Source organism: Lactuca serriola, chromosome 9 (assembly GCF_051521515.1).
Source record: "Lactuca serriola cultivar US96UC23 chromosome 9, Lser_US96UC23_V15, whole genome shotgun sequence".
Lineage (NCBI taxonomy): Eukaryota > Viridiplantae > Streptophyta > Magnoliopsida > Asterales > Asteraceae > Lactuca > Lactuca serriola.
The window spans coordinates 71,143,536-71,164,327 of record NC_136416.1 but is presented as its reverse complement, the minus strand read 5'-3'; positions in this window follow the sequence as shown (position 1 = coordinate 71,164,327).

The window sequence follows — 20,792 nt, the reverse complement described above, 5'->3', positions numbered from 1 at the left end:
TCCATAGCTACCAACGTCTAACAGGTACTAAATCCATAGCTACCGGCTCCTAACAGGTACTAAGTCCATAGCTACCAGCTCCTCACAGGTACTAAATCCATAGCTACCAGTTCCTAACATGTACTAAATCCATAGCTACCAACGTCTAACAGATACTAAGTCTATAGCTGCCAATGTATACTCTCATCACCTTATACCTCTCATCGTTCATCTACCCATATCATACCCATCATATTCGTATATATAAAATACGTACACAGTTCAAATCATTTAAAACATGTATAAAACGTTCATCCAGCATAGACAGCAAGTATTCAGACAATAAGCACACATAGCACGTAGTTTATATAAAATACTTCATATCTATGTGTAAGATGAAAGGGACTATGCACTCACCTGAGTAGGTGGTGACTCAGCGCTCGAACAACGCTTCGATACTCTCAAAACAATTTCCTTCGAGAAAACCTAGTATCAATACCACTAGGGTTTAGTCTAACGATAACCGCGACAAACTAATAGTCTGACTATTATTATTATTATATAAGCGTTAAATAACACTCAATATAACTCATAATAATAGCCCAAATACTCATTATAAATTCCTAATAATGTTACTATATTAAAACATAAGCTATACTAAAGATGGGTTAGGCGTAGCTCACTTACAGCGGGTTTTCTCGAAAACCGGGCTTCGCTGGAGCAGCGTTCCCGAGCCGAAAGGCTCTTTTCTCGGAGCCGTCGGGTGTTCTGGGGCTTCCGCCTCGTGCTAGGGAGTTACCCTAGGCTTTGGGGGGTTAGGGAGGCTTAGAGAGAGAGTTTAGAGAGAGAAAGAAGGGTTTGAAGGTGTGAGAATGAATGGAACCCGGCACCTCTATTTATAGGGGAGAAATCTGATGGACTCGTCGAGTCTGAGTCATGAATCGCCGAGTTGGTGCATGTGGCAACCTTCTGGTGGTGCCACGTGTCCAATTCTGGTGGGGCCACGTCACCCCATATCGCGTATCAGCCTTCGAACTTAGAAAAATCATAACTTTCGCATACGAGCTCCGTTTTCGACGTTCTTTATATCCACGCGTAGGTAAAATCAAGATCTACAACTTTCGTTTACACTCTGTCGGCTAATTCTTGACCGATCTCAAATTTAACAGTAGGAGGAGTTTAGACTGTTAAATGACCGCAAAGAATTCGTAACTCCTTCATACGAACTCCGTTTTCGTCCATCTTTTTACCGTTGAGTTCCTATTAATGAGATCTTCAACTCTCATTTAGGTCGCGTAAGCCAAAAACCGCTCGAACTAAAATTCGAGTTTCGGGCCGTGCACTGCTAAGCCGAATCTTAGAAAAATTATAACTTCCTCATACGAAGTCAGATTTGGGCGTTCTTTTTATCGACGCTCTTAGTTTAACATATTCTACAACTTTCGTTTAGATTGCTAAGGCTAAATCTCGCTCTAGCGTAAATTCACTATTTACGCTTCCCGGTGCCGTGCCGGTTTTGCCGTAAAACTTCGACGAGCCATAACTTCTTCGTTATAACTCGGATTTCGGCGTTCTTTATATGTACGGAAACCTTGTGACATATTCCACAACTTGGTTAAGATTATTTATTCTAAATAATCTTTTGTGGAAAAGTCGTTTTCGACCCCTATTGCCTCTAAATTGCCTAGCCCGGATCTACGGGCATTACAATACCACACGCAAATACTTAGCCTTTCATGGCTATATCTCAATAAGGACCCTCCGGTCCATGTGTCTCAGTTAGGACCCTCCGGTCTCACAACTCGGGTTGGACCCTCCGGTCCTAACCCAACAAAGCACATAATAATATACAACATAAATCACAAAGACAAATGCATGATATCACATAACTCAGTATAAGCATATAAGACCCTCCGGTCACACTGTATTACCACTCAGGTAAGTATAGTGAGAAGACTCACCTCATAAGTAAGCAAGCAGGTCTCGTACTCAACGATTCGTCTAGATTCCGCCTACATATCAAAATCATCTCTAATTAACAATTTATAATAACAACCCTAAAATGTTAGTATACCCCTTTTCTAACTCTTGGAAAGGGTGAAAGACCATTTTACCCTACCATGGTCTCCATAACTCATGTCTTGACCAAACCCTAAAAGTCAACGAAAGTCAACACTCGAGTCAACATTCCATGTTGACCCAACTCATCGAGTCCATCTATGTGACTCGTCGACTTCCTTCGTTTTCTCTGAAGTATCGGGAAAATCCAAATCAACTCGTCGAGTTGTCTCACCAACTCGCCGAGTTGCAACGCGTCCAGGCTATCGGGGAAAACCTTAGACAAATCGTCGAGTTGGCTCATCAACTCGTCGAGTGCCTTCAGTCCATTCTCTTATTTAGACGTTTTTAAGCATAACTAAGGCCTCATACTCTAGATCTATCCTTCTAAGGCTTAAGTGTCACGTAAAGCTACAAGCTTTACGTCCATGCATGGCATCTAGGGCTCAAAATGCCAAAACAAGCTCTATAGAGGGTTTAATGCACGAAATCTGGTCAATAGCTTCATAAAGCTTGAATCTTTAGGCCCAAGGGACCTCATACTATCCAGATCTGAAGTCTCAACTCCATGGCAATCTTAAACAACTTAAGGACCCAAACAAAAGATAGAAATGATCATAAACTCCCAGTGAATAGATCTAACCAAACTATGATGAAGGTGATAGCTTTTTACCTCCAAATAGCAGCTAGCACTAAAAGAACACTAGATACAAGGGGTTCTTCTCGTTCCAATCCTTTTTCTCTTCAATCTCCTTCCAAAAATGCATTAGAACATACAATATTAGCCTTTATCTCTCTCACAGATGAATACAGCTCGATTAGGGTTTCTCTCAGTGTGTCAAGATGATAAGGGAGGCGGAAATGAAGGCTTAAGGTCCTTTAAATATGGCACAAACCCTAAAAATTAGGGTTTTCACACTCATCTCCTACTCGTCGAGTTGGGGTCCTGCAACTCGTCGAGCAGACTCTAAAAATCACGCTGCCATTTTAATTCCCTACTCGGCGAGATGGGGCCGCCAACTTGTCGAGTTGCTTTGACAACATGAATATAAATTAATTAAATATTATAAATAGGATTCGGGATGTTACAAAATATTTACTTTAGATATTGTTACTTGTATTAACATAGTCAAACGTGTGCATTGTATATTTCTAAACAATGTATGCTCATCATATTTTAAGGAAGTCACTTGTGAAGAATACATGTAGTAAGCAGTAAGATAGTGTTTTGGCCAAAATTTAATCAAGTGTAAATCAACCAAATTGTATGAGAGGTTGTGATGTTATAATCGATACAAATGATCAAATCAAGAGTGGGTGACACAAGTAGTTTACAAGGAAAGCCCTTGATCCTTGCTAGGATGTCCGACATAAAATCTTGGGAGGTGATAATGATCACCTGCCTTGTTAATTTGTATTAATTGAAAGATAAGTTACAGATGAAATGATGAATAAACGAGTACAAGTGTTGCCGTAAAGCCTAAGTGTGTGTTGTGTGCAAAATACATATGTAATTATATTCTAGTCTAAGTAATAACAAGTCTGATATCATGGTCGGCCCTGAGGCCCTTAGGCCCTAACATGTAACAAATTAGGCCCTAACATGCAACAAATTAAATTATATAAACTAAAGTTTTTTAAAATGGCAATAAACTTTATAAGAATAAATGTAAATGATTTTAATTTCCAACAACATAAATGAACGTGTCTTTCGTGTCTCTTTAGCTGGTAGATTAATATTGTTTTACAAAAGTTATTATGGATTTTCTTCTCTGAAAAAGGATGCATGAGCTATATTTTGACCTACTATTGATTTGTTAAAATTGTTGTTGTTAAAGATTTAATACAATGTTGCTGTCAAGTTGTTAATTTGTGAATGTTACAGACAATCAAATTATAGAAAAATTAAGACTTTTTCCATAACAACCCAATTAATCAATCACAGTTTAGGCATGTTTGCCTAATAATCAGGATAAACTATAAGAACCCTTCATTCTCTTTGCTTTTCATTTTCATGTATGCCTTAAATCACCTAATTTTCCCAAATACAACAGTTTTGTACTTCACATATAACAATACTTTCTAATTTCTACCAATATATGTTAGACCATTGCAAGTAATCAAAAACTAATATTTCGTGCATGTCAATTATTCTTCAGTCTTTTTTTTTTAATTTGGTTATAGAGCTTTAAAACCACATATACATTGATCGATTTTGGAATCTTCTCTATAATTATGTTATCTTAATATCTTACAAAAAAATTATGCAAATTTTCACCAAAATAACTTTTTTTTGCCTAACCTCATCGACCAACATATAAATGAAAAGAAACCATGAAAATTTGCATCCTTAGATAACCAAAGAAAGTTATTGACCGGATAAGGCATACCTTTTTATTATGGTGTAATAGAAGACCAAACTCAGTGAGCACGGAGCAGAAAGTGTTCGGAGTTAAACCCTAATCGTTTAATCTACCCTCGCTTGAATGTTCGCTAGTATCCTACCTTCGTGTGTTGGAAAACCTTCGTGCGTTGGATAGATTCAATTTTGATTCCAGCATCTGATTCCTGCATAGTATTAAAAAAATGGACCCCTAAAAAAGTTGGGCCGTGTTCACATACCTATCTCACCCCTCCTCATCAGTGGGCTTGTCCAATATTCCTGGGATCCTCTCGAATAAAAATGAACACATTGGTTTGACTTGGTAATTCTGGGTCTTCTGCCTGATTGAACTGCTTATTCATTGAGAATGAGTCTCATGTTGACTAATTTTGTACATGTCATAAAAAGACTAGAAATATATCCGTTAGAAGTGTTATGAAATAATAATAATAATAATAATAATAATAATAATAATAATAATAATAATAATAATAATAATAATGGTCAAAATCCTGAGATATGTTCAGGATCCTGAAAGTTCTTGAAGATCTAGGATCTTGAATAGGGTTGAGGATCTTGACCCTAACAATGCGAAATATGAAGGTTAGTTTCAAATATTTAGAGGTATAATTTTATGTAGATAGAGATAAGATTTCAAATTTTAAGCTGTAGCGAATAGAATTTATCCATTTAAAACTCATGATGATGCAGTCAAATCATCATTCTCTCTCTTATCTAACACCGAGATAAATAAGGGTAATCAGAGTAAATTTTTCCTTACTTTTTCTCGCTTCTCTTTGATCACCTCCTACTAACTTCAAAGGTAACTTCTTAGTCCTTTCTCTTTTTCGTTCTTCTCCTATCTCAATTATGGGCAAAAAGATGGTTCGTTCTCGAGCCAGCATCCTTCCTGCTTCTGAGGATGACTTTATCGATCAAAACCTCCTCACTTATAGTGAGACTTGTTTTCTTGATGATGAGGACATTGGGTTCTTAAAATCCAATAGGTATTTTCCTATAGACACAATTTTTAAGCCTTTTGATGCTTCGATTCAACCGAATTTTGTCTCTTCTTCTTGGATTTGCTTTTTTGAATACCCTTTTTCTTTGGGTTTAAAGCAACCCTTACCCGAAATTATCTCTGGATTTTCCAAGATCACGAACATTTCATATATCCAATCCATACCTATCAGATGGAGGATCCTATTCCGGATTAACAAGTTGAACCAATCCAATGATCTAGGCATAGGCGTCCCTGAACTGGCTCATGTTTACAATCTCTCCACCTTTGGAAATTCTTGTTTCTTTCTAAATCTCAAACCAAACAAAACTCCACTCATTCCGAAATTAAAACACAATGATGCAGCTTGGAAAGAGAAATACTTTTTTGTGAGGTGTTACACTATTCCCGGTGGGGATCTCTTACCAATGTTCTAGGTTGAAAAGGGTAGGATATACTCTTTAGTTACAAGGATCCTAGGATTTCCTTTCTTATTTTGTTTATTGTGACGTAGGGTTCAAATCTGAAGAGATTGCTCTTGCCGCTAAGGATATTGAGGACAAGGTTGCGAAATTCCTAACTTTATCCACAGCCGATAGGTCTTTCAATCTCAAGTCTTCCGGTCTCCAATAGGGTTCCTCTACCACGACTTCAATGGCTTATGGTAAGAATTTTTCCTTCTTTTATTGTTTTACCTTATTTTCAGGATCCTAGTGTAACATCCCAAAAATAAAGGGTAAAATTTTCATTTTTATTATAATCGAAACACCATTGTAACTTTATCCAAACATATAAAATCATTTCAAAATAAGACAATTATCAGAGTTCATTCCCAATGATCACACATTGCAGAAAACACGGTTGTATGCGCTGCGATTGAGCCGGGCCCTTTTCTTTTGCACTGGAAGTACCTGAAACCACAAACTATAAGCACAAAGCTTAGTGAGTTCCCCAAATACCACATACCAATCAAGCCATAAATAACATTCACATCAATGATCCATACTTATCATACATATACCACAATCAATAAAGGTGCTATGTGTCATCCATAGAATTGCCATTATGCTACGAGCTCCCTTGTGATCTTCCTTTCCAGGCTGGGGGCCAAAACCCTGGGTTTTATAGAAAAGTGCCAGGAGCCACCTCCGGGTCTTCCATGCAAGCATCACAAAGACAACTAGCATACAATCTATACTACTGAACTAATTAACTGCCAGAGTTCAAACTCTGGTCTTGCATACAGTTTGCCAGGAGCCGCCTCCTGGTATTTCATACAAACTGCCAAGGGTTACCCTCGAGTCTTCCTATAATACATAAACCAAACGGGTCGGCATTGGTGCCTTCGACCCATAAAATAGTGAGGAGACTTACCTCGAATGCAGAAGCTCACACAAAGAAATCCCTTGATGCTTCCCTGACGACACCTCCAAGCTATCAGATCAAAATAACACCCAATTAGCTATTAGGTTACATTCTAAGGCCCACCATCCATACTTGAGGTAAAATGACCATTTTACCCCTGCCCCAACATGCACCAAAATTGAGGCTCAAATCCAAAAGATCCACAAAGGCCTACTAATGGCCTAATTTTCCAAATTGGGCCCAACCCCATATGGGTCTTATCCTAAGCCCATATGTTCCTTAATTACAATTCTGATTACCTCAAATACCCCTTTAGAGCAACTTGGTCAAAGAGAGGGTCAAAAGTCAAGGTTAACGGCCGGAGTTGACCCAACATGCCGAGTTGTCCTTCAACTCGCCATGTTTCTCCACTATCTGCAAAGTCGGGGATAACCAAGCCAACTTACCGAGTTTATCCATAAACTCGCCGAGTTCACCAGATCCTACATGTTAATACATTAAGCCGACATTATCGACTCCAAGAGCTTCACAACTCAGATCTCCACCAAAATAAGAACTAGAAGGGTAAAGTTTCCAACATTACCCCTAAAAACCACCGAAATGGGTCCAAGCCCAAACCCTAGACTTAAAAGAATGAGGGCTTAACCATTAAGCACTTAGTATTCAAAGGCAAAGCCCCAAATTGCAGATCTGATACCCTAGAGCAGGAAGACCACGTAAAGTTTCCAACTTTACGCTAATGCATGAATAGGTGAGGATCAAATGTTAAAGAAGGGTTTAATAAGAGATTAAAGAATGCATGAAGCCCTTAAATCCATAAAGTTGGCATCTTTATGCCAAAAGAGTCCACGGAAACCCCATATCTGAAAGAATAAGGCTTTGGGGCGTCCTAATCCCAACATCCATCCAACCCATGACTCAAACATAACAATTAACCCAAAAGAGAGATCTAAACATCTAGCCATCAAGATAAGAACTTGATACCTCAAACTCCTTGAAAAATGGTTAATGATTATGGATCCAAGACCTCTTCTCCAAGCTTAGAAACTTCATTATCTTCTAACTCCTTCATAATACACAAAATGGGCAGCAAAATTTCTTCCAAGGCTCAAATGCTTGACAATGGAGGCTACAACTCGTTTTAGGGTTTTGATAACAATGGAGGATGATAAGGAGGCCAGCCAAAGGAACTTAAGGCCTTTAAATAGGGTGCAACACCCTAGAAATTAGGGTTTACCTCCCAACTGCCAACTCGCCAAGTAGAGGCACCTCAACTCGCTGTGTTGGTTCATTTAATCCCCACGATTCTTCCATCCTAAACACGTCGAGTTGGTTCCTCCAAATCGTTGTGTTTAACTCAAATTAGGTTTATTCTCAACATTTTCTACTCAAGATTTTGGGCATTACACCTGGACTGATGGGGATCCCCAATATAGGATCCAAAGCTACCCGTACTAGTGCTGGATTCGGCCTTTCTAATCTAGAGGATGACATGTCTAGCGGTTTGATTATGGTCAAGAAAGAAAAAATTTCCCCCTTTCTTCCTCCCAAGTGGGCTCACATCGATCTCACTATTAAAACTCCAAGCTCCCGGAAGAGGAAAACTTATGAGGATACAGATTTGATCTTGGAAAATCTTGGATCCAAGGAAGCTCTTAAGAATCTGGTCTCTTTTACTTAATCCATAAGCATTTCATGAACTTTGATTCTTATTTTCTTATTCTATATATACTAATTCCATTCTTGTTTTAGGTTTCTGATCATGTCTCTCACTCTAAAGCTGACTTCAAGATGAGAGATGATAAGGCTGAGATGGCCTTAAAGGAGCAAGAGAAAGTGTGGAAATCCACCAATGAAGATCTCCTAATGAAGGTGGAGCTACTGAGTAAAGAGAAGGTTGAGAAGGGGGAGGAGCATGCTACTGAGATGCAAGAGGTGATAGTTGAGGTTAGGAGTAGTGTCGTTGTGGCTGTCTGGGAAGCTAAGATCAACGTTGCAGAGGACGTGGCTAATGTGGGATCCTGGAACGTAGCTAGCTAGCTTGAAACCCTAGCTAAATTAACCAGTGAGCTTGTTAACACTGGTCAGGATCCTGTGAAGCAGTTATAGGTAAGAGGAGATGAAGAAGGAGCAGAAAAGGTTCTAGGTGTTGATGATCAATTTGTGGTTTAAGTTTGATTTCTTTAAAAATCAATTTAAATGCTTTTGGTTGTAAGACAAAATTTTACTTTTTATTTTTTTAGGATTGATGGGCCAACCTTTTAATGTTATGGTTGTTTATTTATTGTTTTTCATGGCTGATATGATTGTAGAATCAAAATATGTTGAGTTTTCACAAGGATCCTCGGACTATTAAGATCCTAAAAGGTTCAGGTCTTACAAGAACTTTTTGGGATCCTAGTAATCTGAGATATTTAATCAACCTCTTAAAACGATTAGGATCCTTAGATAAGATAAGCCTTTATTTATAACATCAGAGAAAATATGAAGTATTAATAAAACCTGATGACCCTTAGGTGTAGTCTTGGCCTTTAGAATTTTCCTTCAGACTTCTATCTTTTAGAGGAGTTTCGTGTTGTAAGTCTTTTAGTTTCTTGGGTTCTTATATAGGTAGGATCCTTCTTTGGATGATCTACTAAGGAGTTTGTTGAAGAAGATCCTTACTTGGATTTCACTAGAAAAAACCCACTTTTAGGAAACTTTGGGAAAGATTTTGTCTTACGATCTTCTGGGGAAAATCTCAACTTAAGAAAATCTGGCAAGGATCCCGTCTTAGAAAATAACTAGGGTAAATCCCAACATGATAAATATAAGCCTTAGGCATTTACTGGGAAAGATCCCAACATAGGATAACATATCAATGTTATAAACCTTAGCAAATTACATGGGAAGATCCCAACTTAGGATAACATCTCGGTTTTATAAACCTTAGCAAATTAATGGGGAAGATCCCAACTTAAGATAACATGTCAATGTTATAAACCTTAGCAAATTACTAGGGAAGATCCCAACTTAAGATAACATGTCAATGTTATAAACCTTAGATTTAAACGTTAGGATCTTAACATATGTTAAAAAATAAGAGGGTTGCCAAGTCACTATAGCGTGAAATGGTCCCTTTTTTCACATCTCATAGTCAGATATCATGTGTCCAAGCGAGGTGTAGAAACCTAAACTCATGTGAAAAGGGTAATTTACTCTTTAAACCTTAGAGGGGTTAAGTACCCGTAATCATAGGAGAGATGATAAATCTCTATTCGTAGTTTCTAGGATCCTTGAGCTTCTGCACATTGCTAACGTTAGCTTAGGGTGGGTGTTAGCTTGGCTAACGCCCCTCCGATGATTAATTCAGTAATGATTTTTTGAAAAATTAAATAAAAGAATTAGACAATAGTAAAGGGTAGAGAGTATATACCTTTGATCTTGTTGGAAAACAAAAAAAATTAAACTTACATGAAATATGCTTTCAAGTGTATGGAATTCCAGGATCTTGGTAAGATGTCCCCTTCGAGGATGGCTAACCAATATGCCCCCTTTCCTGCTTCAGAATCGATTATATATACACCTTCCCATTTAGGTGTCAACTTGCCTTCACTAGGATCCTTGGTATTTTGGAATGCTTTCCTAAGAACCAAGTCAACTACCTAGAATCTTATGACTTTTATGTTTTTTATAAGTTTTTGAAATTCTTTGTTGATGAGTTGCAATGCGGATCCTTGAAAGATCCTTGAGTTCATCAATAGTGTTGAGATCCTAGGTCAGGATTTCATCGTTGTTTTTCTGATCATGGAGTTGGTATCTTGCTGTAGGGATAACCACCTCATTTGGGATCACAACTTTTGTTCAAAACACCAAAGAATATGGAGTTTGACATGTGGATATCTTTGATGTGGTCATATCTGCCCATAAGATGAAAGGAAGTTCTTCGGCCCATCTTCCTTTCTTCGTATCTAGTCTTTCCTTCAAATTATCAACTATGATTTTCTTGCTAGACTCTGCTTAAGCATTGGTTTCGGGATGAACATGAGTGGAAGTTATCATTTTAATTCCCCAACTGGTGCAAAAGTTTCTAGTCCTTTTGCTGATGAATTAGGATCCATTACACATATGATTCCAGATGGGATTCTGAACCTAGTCAAGATATTACATATAATAAATGAGACTACCTCTTTATCTCTTACCTGAGCAAAGGATTCAGCCGCTATTTGTCACAACCCCCGAACCACACGGCGAAAACATCTGAGGGCTCGCGTGACTTTAATTGAATATCATCACAATGAATATACATGAATCATAACATAAACGTCACCTTGCATCAATATATTACAATTGGAATTGTTCACATCAAGTATATTGTTTTAACATTACACATTCATAACATAAATTGTTTGAGTGCTTTTAACAACATAACATCCTAACATTACTTCATATTACTCTTCCGCTTACCTGTTACCTGAGAATACAAGTTATTTTGGAAAAACGTCAACATATGAAATGTTGGTGAGTTCATAAGCAATGTTGTGATAAAATGATTTGTGTAGTTTGTAAAACCCAGAAAATCCGATATTTTCTGAAAAGACTTTTGTTTATCAAAGTGTGAAAATCCATAGTTGATGCATGAATGATTTCAAAACATATATATGAAGGGTATTTTGTATTATAGTTATAAAATTTCGAGCGAGTAGTATTGAATTCCCCAGAAAACACGATGTTTTCCGATGTTGAAAGGTATTCGTGATTACTGATTTTTGTATTGTCTTAACGAATGAATATTGATTAATCCACATTGTATATCGTCCTAATTTCGTCTACTTTGATTTCTCGTAAGCCTTAGCGAACGAAGAGAATTGGAGCATTATGTCCCACTACTATCGTAAGTACCTTAGGTTGTCGTGGATGCGAAAGACACGATGGTCCAACTCGCATTTGATTACTGTGACCTTACTAGCTTTTCTAACGGGACACTTTGGCCCACTAGCACATAAAAGCTATTGAAAGTCCTTTTATAAAATATTGGGTCATTGAAGGCCCAATAACATATAAGCATTATCCATTTGGGCCCAAAGATCATGTTAGTGGGCTTGCAAGGCCCAACAAGCATGATTTTAAACTCACAAGCCCAAAGTTTAAAGATTTACTCATTTTAGTCATCATATATCTATTGGAGTGTTTTGATTTAACGATTGTTGTTATGTATTGATTCGAGACCGAAACAATTCGTTTATAACGATATTTGGTGTTAAATGTGTGTTCGTTTTCCGTTTTGTCGGTAGTCGTGGATCTTGTATTTTGTCTTAATGAATTAATTTGTTTAAAAGTAGGATTTGACCTTTTCACTACCTTTCTTTTATAAAAATAACACTTTTAGTCCTTTATATAAAAGAATTTCATTATTAGTCCTTAAAACATTTTCTTGACACTTTTGTATCATAAACTTGTTGAAAAGACAGTTTTAACCAAAAATTTATTTTGTTAACAACTTTAGCCCTTCCAGAATGGAGTTTCTCGTTTAGAACCCCATTTTTGCAACTTTTACAGTTTTGGCCCAAAATCTAAAAAGTTTACATTTTTTTATCCTTTTTGGAATTGAAAAGAATTTTTGACCTTTGAAATAGTTTTATTGCACTTCTTATCCCTTGTTTTGCAGAAATTTTCATTTCAGCCCCTTTAAACTTCATTTTTCGCAATTATGGGCTTATTGGGCCAAAAAGCCCAAATTTAGCCCATTAAGCTAAAAATTTGCATTTCAAGTCCTTTGAAAATTCTAATGTTCAGAAAAATGATTATAGAAACTGTTTTGACCCTTTTGACCCTCAAGAAACCGTTACTTGACGGTTTTTAACCCAAGTTTTGTATTTTTGACAATTTAAGCCCTATAATGAGTTTTATGTTTGAATATGTTCCTCATAACCTTATAAGCTATTTTTCTTGACTTGTTTAATGTAAACTAACTTAGATTATGTTTGTTTCCTTTCTCATGTCATAGATCTCGAGTTAACACCCCTTTCGGTTACATATTTATCACAAAAACACATAAAATCACACACATACATGCATAAAATCACACGTAGCATACACATACACATAGATCTACACATTTTCTTGTATTCTCCCCCATAAAACATATCAAAACCAAAAAGAGAGGGGTATGAAGCTCACCTTGAGTTGTGGTTTCGGTTTTGAAGAGAGGAGTGAAGAAAATTTTGATCCTAGTAAGCTTTCTTGGATGATCTCGAATTTGGAGGTTTCTAAGATGCAAGATCACAAGATTGAATGGATTTAGAAGAGATTTTGATGAAATGAAGTAGTTAGATCATGAGTTAGTCATCGACTTACCTTAGATGATGAATTACTTGGTGAAAATCCTTAGACTTCAAGCCAAATTTTCAAGATTTTGGATGAAGAAGAGTGGATGATTCTTGAGTGATTTAGAGAGAGTTTTGTGAGGTGTGTGTGTGTTTATTCTCTTGATCTCAGCCAAAGGAAAAAGAGAGAGGGGAGGGTGCATGGAAACATTAGTGAGGGCTTGGATGTATGGTGAATAATGGCTTAGTTATCCACAAAATAACAATGAGGTGGCTAGCAAAAGTCAACCCTTCTTCATGGGTTTGTAGTTTGGGCCGAGAGAGAGGAGAAAAGAGGAAGAAATTTTGGGCTTTTTGCCCTTAATCCCACATTATAGATAATTTAGATGATGCTTGGCCCAATTAAATCAAGGTATAATCTTTATGACCTATTAGGGCTAAATTAAGTTGGTTGTGACCTATTAAGGCCCAAAATATTATGTTTCATGTATATGGGTCCAATTAGGGCCCATTAGAGAGTTCTAGGTTCAAGATGGATAAATTGGAAGCTTATTAGTCCATTAGGCCCAATAAGGAAATCCTAGTTCCAAAATGGACTTAAACCGGGATTTCAAAGGTTTCAAATTCTTTGTTGACCATTTGTAGTGCTAGAATGAAGTATTTGATGAAGTTTTGTTGTTATAGAATAAGCATCATGCATGCTTTCATGTTATTGATTCATAGTTGTTATAGGTGTTGTAGTTACAAGGCACTAAAATTCCTAGTTGTGACACTATCCATTTTGAGAAATAGTCTGTCATTACTAGAATGAAGAGCTTTATACTAGGGGCCTTTGGTAATTTTCCAAATATATCCATTCCCCCATTTCATGAATGGCCAGGGGGATGACAGGGTATACAGGCTATGTCGATTGATGGAGGATGTTACTATGTCTTTGACAATCTTCAAACTTTTATGCATGCAAGAAGGCATCTTTTTTCATTGTTGGACAATAGTATCATGTACTTAATATATTAGAACACAAGGATCTGCACCTAGTATGGTTACCATAATCTCCTCCATGTATATCTTTTGGAACTTATGTAGCTTCATGATCTTCCAACCATCTTAGGTATGGTACTGCCATGGATTTTTTGTATAATTTCCCTTGGATCATAATGAAGCGTAAGACTCTCATATTTAATGCTTTGTCAATTTTTTCTTCTTTTAGGATTGTGACATCTTGGAGGTATTCCATTATGGGTTTGACCTAGGATCTTAGAGGATCTCGATTATGAAGATCTTGATTATTACTAGGATCCTCATGAATGGGTTGAGGTTCTGGATCCTAAATCACAGCGATGTTAGCTGTCTGATCATGGTTACTAGGATCTTCAATTATTGGGATCATTATGTGGACTATTGGAATTCTTGTCTCTAGTGGAATTCTTAGGGAAGATCCCAGGTTGGCCAACGCGTCTGCTTCAACATTGTCTTCCTTGGGAACTTGGTTTAGGGTAAAGGCTTCAAATTCAGAGGCTATTTTCTTAAGAATTTTGAGACATGATGCTAGTATTTCTCATTTAATTTCATAAGTTCCATTAAAATGGTTAGTAATTAATGAAGAATCTATGAATACCTGAAGATCCTTGGCTAGCGGCAGTCCCATGATCAGTACTTCATATTTTGCTTCGTTGTTGGTTGCATCAAATTCAGAGCTAACGGCTTGGAGTAGTGTGTTCCATGTGGAGACTTTAGTATGATTCCAAGGCCAGTTCCTCTTTGGTTGGATGCTCTTCTATGAAGAGTGTCCATCTTCCTATATTTTCTTCTTCTAGGAATTGCCTTGTTTCTATCTACACTTCGGCTTGTTGATCACCACTAAAGTCAACCACACAATCTGTTAATGTTTATATCTTTATTACAGATCTTGGCTCATACTTTATATCAAATGTGCTAAGATTTACCGACAATTTTTCCATTCTTCGTGACATCTCTGGCTTTCTCATAAAATTCTTAAGAGGATAATCAGTTCTTACATGTATATGATGTGTTTCGAAATAATGTATTAACTTTGTGGAAGCTGCTACTAGTGCAAGTATTAGTTTTTCGAGGTGAGAATACCTGGTCTCAGGATCCAAGAGACTTTTATTTACATAGTAGATGGGATGTTGGTCCCCATTAAGATCCTTAGCAAGGACTGCACTTACAACACTGTAGGATACTGAAAGATAAAGTAGGAGTGGTTCTCCATCTAATGGTTTTACCAATAGGGGTGCAAAACTTAAATACTTTTTAAGTTCCTGGAAGGCATCTTCATCTTCCTTGGTCCACTCGAATCTTTTTTTCTCCTTCAAGATGTCGTAGAAAGGTTTACATCTCTTTGAGGATCTAGAAATGAACCTATTTAGGGTTTCTACTCTTCCTGTTAGTCTTTGAATTTCCTTGGTTGATGATGCATATTTTAGTTCAATGATAGCCTTGATCTGTTTAGGGTTGGCTTATATCCCCCTCTTGGTGACCATATATCCAAGGAACTTTCTTTGCTTCATCCAAAAGTGGCATTTAGAGGGTTTTAGTTTCATGTTGTATTAATCTAAAATGTTGAAGGCTCCTTGAAGATCCTTAAGGTTATCTTCAAATTTCTTGGATCTAACTTGCATATCATCAATATAGACTTCCATGGTATCCCCCAGTTTGTCCTTGAACACTCGATTCACTAGCCTTTGGTAAGTTGGTCCTGAATTTTTAAGACCAAAAGGCATGATAATATAGTAATATATAATTGTAGGATTTATGAAGATTGTATCCTCTTGAATGAATGGTTCCATCTGTATTTGTTGGAATCCTGATGAAGCGTCCATGAACGTCAGTAACTCATGTCCTGTCGTGGCATCTATCATCGATTCTATGTGTGGTAAATGGAAATTATCCTTAGGAAATGCATTTTTGAGATCCATATAATCCACATATACTCTCCATTTTCCATTATTCTTTTGGATCACCAATATATTGGCTAGCCATCTTGGGAACTTCACTTATGTAATCATTCCTGTTTTGAGAATTTTTCGACTTCTTTCTTGAATGATTTGGTTCCTCTCAGGTACAAATTTCCTTATTTTTTGGTGTATAGGACTAAAAGAAGGATCTATATTGAGTTTGTGAGTTATAATTTTCATATCTATACCTGTCATATCATCATGCTTCCAAGCGAAGGTCTTGCTTCTGCCTTTTAAGAACTTTATTAGTTCTTTCTCGATTTGTTTTGGTATTGAGGATCCTATGAGGACTCTGGATTTAAAATCCTCTAGGTTTAGGGGCACGTCCTTCACATATTTCTCTCTTGATTCTATCACACCTCGTGCCCCCTACTTTAATTACTATGCTTATCATGGTACTGTTGAATATTTCATCGAGGTCTTGTAGCATTCCTTAGATTCTTGTTGATCACATATGATCTTTACTGTCCCCCAAGGAGTGGGCATCTTTATACATTGGTTGTACGTCGATGGTACTGCTTTCATGTCATGGATCCATGGTCTACCAAATATAATATTATAGGAAGACAAGCTATCAATTACATAAAAGTGTTGTGTAGAATTTACCCCCTCAATGTAGATAAGTAACTTGATCTCCCCGACCGTGTTCTTTGTTTCACCACTAAATCCTATCAACACCAAGGACCTTTTAACTATCTCAGATTCTGGGATGTTCATCCTTTTCGGTGCGTCTAGGAGTATGATGTTGACTAGGATCCTCCATCAATATGAATCGTTTTGACAAAGTGTTTTGTGATGAAGAGACTAATCACCAATCCATGATGGTGGGGATCCAGAATGTCTTCCCTATCTGCTTCATCGAATGTGATTTCCTTATCGTTCGTAACTGATATATTCTTCCGATGTCTTTTTTTTATCTTAGAAACCTTGGCATGTCTTTTTGCTGTAAAATAAGAAATTCTAAAAATGTTAGAACCTCCGGATATAACATTGATTACCTTGGCATCTGTAGGAGGGGATCCTGGTTTTTCTAGGATCTTATGTGGATCCTGATCTTTCTTTCTGGATTTTTGATTTCTTCTTACTAGGATGTCTTTGATATATCATTTGCTCAGGAGGTAGTTGGTCTTCTTCCTGAGAGCTATACAATTCTCTGTAACGTGGCCAAAGTCTTCGTGGTATGCATACCACTTATACTTATCTTTCCATCCGATGGACTTTTCCCTTTTCTTTGGCCACCTTTCTTTTCCATCGAGATCCTAAATAGTGTAGATTATACCTGAAACATCCACAGAAAAACAATAATCAGAGATTTTGGGAAAATCTTATCCTTCCCCTTCATCCTCAAGGGCATTAACCATGTGATGGTCAGGTTTGGAATAAGGATTTGACTTGTAGGATCTTTGGACCGAGGAGTCGACCTTCCTATTGGAGTTATCATATAACTTAGGAGGTTTGCTCCTTTTTTGGATCTATTTGTCCTCTTCCATCCTGATGAACTTTAATGCTCTGCTCCTAAATTCTTCCATCCATTTGCATGGGGTCATTCCAAGGTCTTTATAAAAAGGGGATTCCTTCTTCAAACCCATTTTGAAAGCTTCTATGGCGGTCGCCATATCAATGTTGGGGATATTAAAGGCTTCCCTGCTAAGCCTATTCACAAAGTCCCTAAGGGATTCCTTAGGATCATGAATTACTAGGTAAAGATAACTAGTGATTTTTTCAAAAGCTATGCTACAAGAAAATTGATTGTTAAAAAGATTAACTACATGTGCAAATGAAGTAATAGAGTAAGGAGGATCATTAAGTAGCCATTTTAAGGTTCATCCTATGAGGGTCAAACTGAAACCCTTTCATAGGTAGGCTTCCTTCAAATGTGAGGGAATGGGGATGATCTCCATTCTTTCTCTATATTATGCCACATGTTTTCAGGATCTGTAGTCCCGTCGTAAGGTTTCATGTTGGGAGTTTGGAAAAGTTTTGAGACTTAAGTATCAGCTATCACAAAAGTAAATCTTAAGATCTTGTGACTGGTGGGAGATACTTTGGGTATAGGTTGGACTATCCCTGGTATAGTGGTACACTTGAGATCATTTGCCTCAGCTGTTAGAGTTCTTTGGCCATAATTGGACTTATTCGTGCATCAAGATCCGTAGAGTTAGTATTAGTGGTGTTACTATTAAAAAAGTTACCAATCTTTTGTTATTAGGATTATTGAAGGCTCATCAAGATCTTGGGTCACAGGAGTTTGGATGTTTGGGACCGTTCTCTCAGTTAAGGTATTAATGGATGTTTGAACTATCAATTCTAGGCATTCCCTAGGGATCCTGGATTGTTGAAATTCATGATCCTGGGTTGTAAAAATTAAGGTGTCGCCTCCTGAGGTTTATGGATCTCTGCTCTTATTCTTTCCACTTCCTTGAGCAGTGTTCTACTGTTGAGCCAGCCGCTATGTCAATGTCTTTGTCATGGAGAAGATTTAGTTATTGGAGACCGAGGCAGGAGGATCCTGGGATCCTGGAACAACCGGATGAGTATTTTCTTTGGAGCATCAGAAGTTTTCCTCTGGCCAGGAAACCCACTTGGAGGGGGTGGGAGGTTTTTTGGAGGAATAAAGGGAACAGATGAGGAAGAAAGGATTGGTTGTGTAGACATGTTTTTTGAGGATTACGAACACCACGGCCCCACGGTGGGTGCCAAATTGTTTTGCTCAAAAATTAATCAAGTATAAATAAACCAAATTATATGAGAGGTTGTGATGTTATAATCGATACAAAGGAGAAAATCAAGAGTGGGTGACACTAGTGGTTTACAAGGAACGTCCTTGATCGTTGCTAGCATCTACGACATAAAACCTTGGTAGGTGATAATGATCACCTGCCTTGTTAATGTGTATTAATTGAAAGATGAGTTTCAGATGAAATGATGAATAAACGAGTACAAGTATTGTCGTAAAGTCTAGGTGTATGTTGTGTGCAAAATACATGTGTATTTATATTCTAGTATAAGTAACAACAAGTCTGATATTCATGAGATCCTCTCGAATAAAAATGAACATGTTGGTTTCACTTGGTATTTTCGGGTTTTCTACCTGATTGAAGTGCTTCTTTGTTGAGAATGAGTCTCATGTCGACTAATTATGTACATGTGAGAAAAAGACTAGAAATATATATGTTATAACTATTAGAAAATAAAAAAAAATAATAATAACAATGGTCAGCATCCTTAGATATGTTCGGGATCTTGAAAGTTCTTGAAAATCTGGGATCCTGAATAGGGTTAAGGAACTTGGCCATAACATATAGGAATATCGAAGGTCATTGGATATGACAAACATGAGTTTCTTTAAAATCAGAAAGAAAATATCAATTGCATAGATAAATCCAACTTAGGATTTGATCAATGACACGTAGTAGCAGATAATGGATCAAACCCAAGAGGGGGAGAACTGACTCCTGAGGTAGAAGTACGAGGAATGGTTCAACTTTCGTGTTTGACATCTAGGTAGAAGTTGTTTCAACATTATCGGGTGAGCAAAAGGAGAAGAGAGTCTTCTAATAAAGTACCCATAGGTTATGAGATTCTTGAAGAGTTTCTCAAGGAATAAGTTAGAATTTCCTTTTAAGCATTAATTAGGATTTAAGCATTTGTCAAACCCCTAGGTGAGACTCAGATAGTCAAGAGAACCATTTTGGTTCGTACCTTCATGGATGAGGGTTATTGTTGGATTAGGTGTCTAAGCCCATAACTATAATTCGTATGTACTTGACCCGATAGTAACATGGTCCTTTTGGGTTGAATTCACCAGGGAAATTTGATAGGATGGATATTTGAGAAAGAGGTTATTTGTGATTTATAAATATATTATAAGTATAATATATTAATTGAGAGATCATATTGTTTAATTAGTATTCTTCAAGAATTAATTTGGAATTAATTTAGTGATCAAAAGAGACTAATTAAATTAATCGGGACTGATTAAGTAAATCAGTGATACTTATAGTTTGGGCTAATGATCCATGTTGATTATGTGGACTAAATCTTTGTGGAGTCCATGAAGATTTAGTCCAAAGGGCTTATAATATGGATTATTGTATTAAAGGCCCAAGGAAGTGGATTAGGGTTTACAAGTTTAAACTCTAGGAATTCCACACTATAATAAAAACCCCTAAGCTCCAAAATTGGCACCCCAAGAGTTCCAAGTAGAAGCCTAGCTGATTTTGGTGTGTTCATGACCTCTCTCTCATTATCATCCATTTTTTCATGGTGTCTTGTGATTCCATTAGAGGCATCATACTTGAGGTGCTAAGCTATTGAAAGGCCAAATTCTACAAGCTACAATAAAGAGGTATTCTTCTAACTTGATTTTATGATTCAAATATCAAATTGTATGCTAGTTTTAGGCTTCATGCTTTGGATAATTTTTGTTGCATGTATAACTACGGAAAACTTAGATCCAAAGCATTAGGGTTGTATGTGCACCATAGGAGTGTTATATTACATAAAACCCAACAATGGTATCAAAGCCATGGGTAGTTTTCTGTTATATAGATGCATTGGTTATTTGTTCAAAGTTGGAAAAATTGAAAAACTGCTCTCTAGACAGTGGACTCAATGAGTCCTATGATCTGACTCGACGAGTCAAGCACAAATCAAGCCAACTCAACGAGTCCAGTATCTGACTCGACGAGTTGGATAGGTTGGTTGCAGTTTTTCTGGTTTTT